Source organism: Akebia trifoliata, unplaced genomic scaffold (genome assembly GCF_017979445.1).
Source record: "Akebia trifoliata isolate Shusen 1 unplaced genomic scaffold, ASM1797944v1 Contig00350, whole genome shotgun sequence".
NCBI lineage: Eukaryota > Viridiplantae > Streptophyta > Magnoliopsida > Ranunculales > Lardizabalaceae > Akebia > Akebia trifoliata.
In genome coordinates, this window is record NW_028236977.1 from 1,080 (window position 1) to 8,737 (window position 7,658).

Here is a 7,658-nt window from a genome sequence, read left to right on the forward strand (position 1 = left end):
GTTCGAAAGGATTTTCCTAAGCGTAATGTGAGCTCTAAGGATGTTTTGATAATTTGGGTCATTTTTTTATGATTTTTATCGTAAGACTTCTTTTTGTCTGAACAATGATGATTTTTATGTTTTTGGGATTATATTTTCCTAGCGTAGTGTGGTTTCTAAAGTTTTGTTAGTTTGTGATATCTCATCTGAATTTTTGAAACAAATCTCGTAACAAATAAAGCATCCATCATTAGGAATCGTCGCGATCGGGTTGACGAGTTGATAAATCAAGCTAGTGCAAAAATGAGGTGTCTACAGTGGAAACCCCAAGATCTTCAGAATAGGCATGGAGAATTTTTACTGTTTGCTTAGTTGATTACAAAGTCAAATTGCAACATTTCTGAGGTGATCTCTGTCTGTTTCTCTCTCTCTCTCTCATTATTTATTCCTTGTAAAATCAAAGATGAGTAATGGGCTTCCCATCTTCGTAAAATCAAACATGATAAAAGGTTGGTCATTTTAAAAAAAAGAGGAGGTTTGCAAAAAATGAATTCTAAAACGGTCATCCCAAACAACCATATGTTTGACATGGCGACGAAGTCTTCAATTATCTAAAAATCGAACCAATAAGGTGTATTTGATCTAGGAAACAGTGGCAACGTAGGGAAACTCTAAACCTTGAGGAAAATAAGAGGACATGATAGAGCGGAGAGAGCCAGAAGGGAAGAAAGGCATCACGAACATTTGCTTCTGATTGTGTTTGATTTCTAAGCAATTATGTGACTCAATTTCATTTGTTAGTGCCTAATTGCTTTTATTAAAGTTTGTTTAATAATGGAATTTCAATATATAATATGAATTTTGAGTTGTTTAATTTAATTTGGAGCTTGTTTTATGATTTTTCTTTTGTTTTTTATTTTTCTGATTTGTGAATTAGAGGACCGTGTTATTGTTTGTTAAACCTCCAAATTCGACGGCTGTACTCTATGGATTTTTTTTATTTTTTTTAAAGTTCATTCTCCAATAATTTGATAGTCCAGGGCCGTCAAAAAAAAAATTCTACATGAAAATATTTGACAGGCATATTTGACGGGATGGTCCGTCGAATTTCTCAAAATTTGATGGGCTAAGCCCGTCAAATATGAGCTTTTTTCACATAGTGGTAGAGACAATATTCGATTAGCTTCCATTAGTGACAAGGTCGAAGTTCATAGTCCCCTTTGGTCAAATGAATCGAATCATATTGTTTGGATTAAAACATCCAATGGACGTTTTACCTATAAATCTATCTGAGAGTCTATTCGTGGTGGGGGTGTAGAAGTGAGATGGAGTGAAATCATTTGGAATAAATTCAATGTTTCCAGACATTATTTTATCACTTGGAAGGCATTCCGGAGAAGACTTTTAACAACAGAAAACTTCAGGAAGAAGGGCATCCACATGGTTTGTAAATGCGTGCTATGCGGTAAACCTTGTGAAGATAATGATCATTTATTCTTAGCTTGTGAGTTTAGCTCAAGCCTTTGGAAAAAAAATTCTTGGCACCTTTGGTGGGTTCAATTCTAGAGGAAGGCGAATTCATCGTCCAAAATCGGTTGGGGCTTGTTATGAAGTTTGCGTTTTGTGTCATGGTCTACCACACGTGGTGAGAGTGCAATAGAAGAATTTTCGAGGGGACTTTGAAGAATTGGTATTCCATTTTCCATAGCATCAAGGATGACATCCAAGGGAAATTTGATGGGGCTATAATCTCTAAGTTCCAGGATAGGGATGATCTCATTAATTGGGGCTGCCATTCGGCGTTAAATTCAAGGATTCAAAAATCAGATAATTGGATTTTACCTATGGAAGGGATCCTAAAGCTGAACAATGATGGGTTCATAAAAAATGCAGGTGGTGAGTACTGGTTTGCTGGTAGAAACTGCTTGGGTACCTTGCTGTTTGCTGGATTGGTAGCACATCTTCTTCTGATGTTTCTACTATTGAGCTAGAGGCAATTCTCCATGGGCTAAAGGTTGCTCTTCAGCATGGTTTCCTTTATTTGATGGTAAATGTCGATTCTCTCTATGCTATTAATTTCTTGAATGTTGTTTGGAAGTGCTCGTTGAGGTATCTTAACCTTCTGCGTTTGATTAAAGATGTGGCAAAGGAATTCTCCTCAGCTTATGAGTTCAGCTAGCGTGACTCAAATGGGTGGCGGATTGGTTAGCAAAGAGAGGAGTTTCCTCTTAGAGCTCTACGATGTTTACTGAAGATTTTCCATTTGATTTGGCTTCACTTTGTTTTCAAGACATTGCTTGTAATTCGATTAGGCATTAGCCTCTTTTCAATAAAAGGGTGGGACCCTATATAGCCCTTGCTTACTAATTAAAAAATAATAATAATAAAAATTGTAAGGATCATAACATACCCCCATGCTTCAAGGCCAACATCCTCTTTGGCCCACTTTATGGCGAGCCCCCCCCCCCCCCTTGGCCTTCTTTCTTTTGCATAAGTCCCCCTTTCCCAGACTAATCATAGTGACCTATTACGCTGGACCCTTTCATATCCCATACTATGGTGAGCTCTTTTTATTTTTCTTTTTAGGACCTCTTCCATATCTCATACTATATAGGAGCTCCTTTCTCCCTTTCCCTTTCTTTTTTTTCTAGCTCTCCACAATCACCTCCCCCTGACTCGAACCTTGGACGTGGGTTGGCTCTGATACCAAATGTTAATAATCAAATCAATGCTCCAAAAATACCTAATCGTCGAAGAAGAGGAAAGTTTAAGTCTTAACCTAAGAATCGTAACACTTATTTTGAAACATTTTACAAAATTTTGTGAGTTTGTTATGGAGAAACTTTCAGCTAAAATACCCTAATTTTTAATGGGATTTTAGCATTTCAAATTCCACACAATTTTTTATGAAGAGAGTCAAGATCATAGATCTCCTTCCAAGCTGGTTTAGATGAGAAATCTATCTTTGGAGAAGGCTGACATGCCAGATGGAGGTACAAGGTGTTATGGTTAGATGCTGTAAAATTACCTCTCCATTAAGTAAATGCGAGTGAAAAGGCATTTGATATGGTCAAAGAATGGAACAAGGTGGAGGATTGAATCCCTCCTCACACCCCAATACATGTCATGTAAGCCACAATCCAAGAAATTAAGGCCTATAATATCTCTTCTTTATAAGAGTCGTGATAATCTGACTTAGGCACGTGACATACTCAATCGACTTACTTGACGTGATAGGCTCAAAAATCATAGATGTGCTCTCCTTGGGATACAGAACTGCATTTTTTAATGGGGAACCATGGTTCTGTATCCCGAGGAGAGCCCATCTACGGTTCTCGAGCCTATCACGTCAGATAAGTCAATGGAGTTGCCACGTGCCTAAGTCAGATTATCAGCACTCTTTTTATAATTTCCTTGTATACGATGTGGATACCTCTTGATATCTAAGTAAAGAATAGAGTCTCAGCATAATTAAATTATTTCATATTTCAGCAATAGGTTTTATTAAATACACAAATACATCTACAGCAAACTTAATAAGCTTGAGGCAAAACCTAAACCTAAAACTCGTTGGAGTGTATTTCCTTTTTATTCATAATGCTCGACCCAAGAAGGACTTGTTTAATTTTGAGCAATTCTATGAGAACATCTTTGATTTTCATTCGCTCACCTGGTGATTCTGTGGAACATGAAACTCCAGTTTTAACTATGGAAACTAAGCATTCCTGCACAATATTGTGATCATTGTGATCTTCTTCTAAAAGTAGTCCCGAATCCACAATATCCAACACCCGTTCAACCAAAGCCATTTTAGCAAAGTAATGAATGCTTAAACCATCCTTGAACATGTCATCAATTGGTTTCTTTCCGGTAAACATCTCCAGTAAAAGTATTCCATAACTATAAACATCCCCTTCTGTAGAGACTTCAGCACCCACTCCATACTCTGCAATTCATGAAGCCACTTAAATTACCAAATACTTTACAAACTAATTTAAAATATTATGAAAATAAATCAAATTAATTAATACCTGGAGGAATATACCCAATTGTTCCTTTGATGGCAATTGAGCTGGTATCATAATTGCTACAAATGTTGGTGTCCTTGATAAGAAACTTTGCTAATCCAAAGTCGGCCACAAGTGCGGTCATGTCATCATCAAGAAGAATATTACTTGACTTCAGGTCACAGTGAACAATGGGTGTCTCGCAGTGATTATGAAGATAATCCAAAGCAGAAGCAACATCGATCAATATATCTAACCTTTGGAAAAGGTTCAAATACCTTGATAGATCATGTTGTGCATTTGAACTTGGGTGCAACCAATTCTCTAGACTTCCATTAGGCTTGAATTCAAGAACTAGTGCTTTGAAATCATTACCTTTGTAATCCATACTTGAGCAGACAGTCAAGATCTTGAGTAAATTCCGGTGCCGAACTTTACTCAAGGCACGACATTCATTAATGAAACTCTTGGAAGCTCCTGTTTCCACGAGGTTAAGTACTTTCACAGCAACAGGTATCTCATCCTGGTAAAGAATTCCTTTATATACAGAAGAAAAATGCCCCACACCAACTAAGTTGGTCGAAGCGAATCCACTCGTTGCTTCATGGAGTTCTCTGTAAGAAACCCTTCCGTCTTGAACTCCCACGTAAATTGTGGAAGAAAACTTCATTCTTGGCTTTATTTTGCAATAAAGAGCAAGAAAACTTGCTAGCACAACCAAAGATAAAACTACACCAATTGTGATCTTCAAAGCGAGATACTCATTTCGCTTCTTAGATTTCTTGATAGAACATGCAGGTAACTGAAGTTCAAGAATGCCCCCACATAGCCTCCTATTTCCAACTATTGAAAATGCACTTGTATTTTTGAAAACTCCATCTTCTGGTACCTCACCCTCAAAATCATTGAATGACAAATTTAAATTTTGTAAAAAAGGAAGGTCCTTCAAATCTTTAGGAATTTTTCCAGACAAATTATTTCTAGAAAAATCTACATTTTGAATACCTCTCAAAGAATTAAAAGAGTTAGGGATAGGTCCTTGAAAGAAATTGCTTTCCAAAAAAATGCTTTCCAATTTCAAACAACCACCAATCGTGCTAGGAATTTTACCAGACAATTTGTTCATTGAGACATCTAACTCTCCAAGGTTTATCAAGTTACCTACTTCGAAAGGAAGGGGCCCCGTCAAAGAATTATTAGCCAAATTAATAGAAAGATACTGCGGGGATGAACCAATAACCTCCTTTGGTATGGTACCATTTAGGTTATTTGAAGATAGATCCAAGATTTGCAAAAAACCACATTTTCCAAGATTTGAATTGATGGTTCCTACTAAGCCATTTTCTGATAAATTGAGCTCGAATAATCGAGATAAATTCCCGAGGGAGGAAGGAATCTTCCCTGAGATTCTATTTCCACTTAAATGCAAGCTTGATAGGTTTCGAAGCTTCCCGATACTATCAGGAATACTTCCAACGAGAAAGTTATTGTTCATCGTCAATAAAATTAGATTAACGAGGTTCTCGATTCCAGTAGGGATGACACCAAATATTTGATTTTTTCCTAGAGATAGATGAAAGAGCTGGTTAGAGAGATTGGATATAGAGTTGGGTAGCTTACCTCCAAAATGATTGTGGTGATATCCAAGAGCTGTAGATTGGTACAGTTGGACAGAGAATCAATGAAATTCAAATCATCATCTTTCCCACTGCTTCCAAGATGATTGGCATTCAAAAGTAGATACTGGAGACCCTTTAGATTTCCCACCTCAATAGGGACTTTTCCACTGAAATTGTTTCTATCAAAATCAAGCATCTCAAGTTGTGAGGCATTGAATAATGATACAGGAATGGATCCATAAAAATGATTTTGTCCAATTAAAAAGATGCGGATATTGGGAATATTGAGACCGATCTCAAGTGGAAGACTACCAATTAATTGATTACTCGGCGCAGAAAGAACTTGTAAATACGAGAGATTGAAAAGAGAGGGAGGAAACATGCCAGACAAGATGTTTACACCAAGGGAAAGATGGATTAGATTTTTTAGTTGGCCTAGGGATATTGGAATACTTCCTTCCAAACTATTGGATCCTATGGCAAGGTTGGTGAGAGAGGAAAGGTTACCTAAAGAAGATGGAATCGAACCTGTTAGATTATTGGTGCCAAGAGACAGTTGGACAAGCTTGGACAGATAACCAATCTCGATGGGTATACTTCCTTCGAGCTTGTTGTACCTTAAAAGTAGACTTCTGAGATTGAAGCAATGAGACAGATTGACTGGAATTTTCCCTATGAGAGAATTGTTGTTCATATTGAAGCTCTGTAACCTGAACAAACGGCCCACTTCTTCGGGGATATTTCCTTGGAAGCCATTATCCTGAAGGTTTATGCTTCTGAGGAAAGAGAGGTTTCCAATGAAAGGAGGTAAGGATCCTACCAACCCTTGGGATTGTAAATTCAAAACTATCACCCTTTGATGTCGATGACTACATGTAATGCCTTGCCATTGGCAAAAATGGAGAGTATCGTTCCAAGAGCTCATAATTCGAATAGGATCATTAGTTATACCGTCCTTGAAGGAAAGCAAGGCGAGTCGATCCGTTTCATTTCCGAGGAGGATTCGAGCTGTTGCAAATCGAGTGGGTAAATTGATAAGCAAGAGAAGAATGGAAAATATCATGAGAAAGAAACTAAATGAACTCATGGTGAACAACGAAAGCTATAATCAATTAAGTTTCTTTTGTATTGACAGAGCTATGGCTTGGCTTCTCCTTAACCTTGGGTGTATAATATATATAAACAGGAATCGTGATAATCTGACTATCTCACGTATGGTAAATTCAAACAACTATCCTGATGTGATAATTTTGGAATTTTTCCCTAAAAAAATATATATATATTACATATATATATATATATATATATATATATATATATGTATGTATGGGGCGGTTCAAGGGCCATATGAGAAAACATATGAAAAACCTTTCGTTTTTCAAAATAAGAGTTAGAGGTTTTGGATTGAGCTGATTTTTTGCAAGGATGGTCACTATGATGAAAAGATCATCCTCACAAAAAATCAGCTCAATCAGAAACTTCTAAATCCATCAAAAGTGATTTACAAATTAGTGATAAAAATTGGTAAAAAATCGACGGTCCACATTTTAAATCACTTTTAATGGGGTTAGAAGTTTCAGATTGGGCTGATTTTTTTTTTTTTTTTTTATGATCTTCCCATCATAGAGATCATCCTCACAAAAAATCAGCTCAATCCAAAATTTCTAACCCATATTTTAAAATTTTATAAAAAACCGAAAGTTTTTACATATGTTTTCTCATATGGCCCTTGAACCTGACCCATATATATATACATGTGTGTGTATCACGAGATAATAGTGTATCCCGAGGAACATAGATCTACTGTTCTCAATCTTGTCACGTCAGGTAGGTGATTGAGTTTGACATGTTGTTAGCCATCTCATCACGACAACTCTATAAACAGTTCTACGTCAGAAATAGATTGACTTCCTTGCACACTGCTTCCTACTCTGCACCGACATAGAAGTGTGGCAGACAGCCATAGGTTTCTTTCCTTGTAACTTGAGAAATGAAATGGTAAATGCTGAAATGACACAAGCCGGGTCACAAGGGTGAAAGAAAAAATGACGTG

The 7,658-nt window shown here is 36.9% G+C and overlaps 1 pseudogene across 1 annotated transcript; it reads right to left on the reverse strand.

Annotated features, from left to right (window-relative positions):
- Positions 1 to 3,534: 3,534 nt before the first annotated feature.
- Positions 3,535 to 6,758, reverse strand: LOC147381566 (uncharacterized; annotated as a pseudogene). The gene is made up of 2 exons (XR_015174478.1): positions 4,011 to 6,758; positions 3,535 to 3,925 (listed from the first exon to the last, which is right to left on the reverse strand). The product of XR_015174478.1 is annotated as an uncharacterized LOC147381566 (transcript).
- Between the last annotated feature and the right edge of the window lie 900 nt (positions 6,759 to 7,658).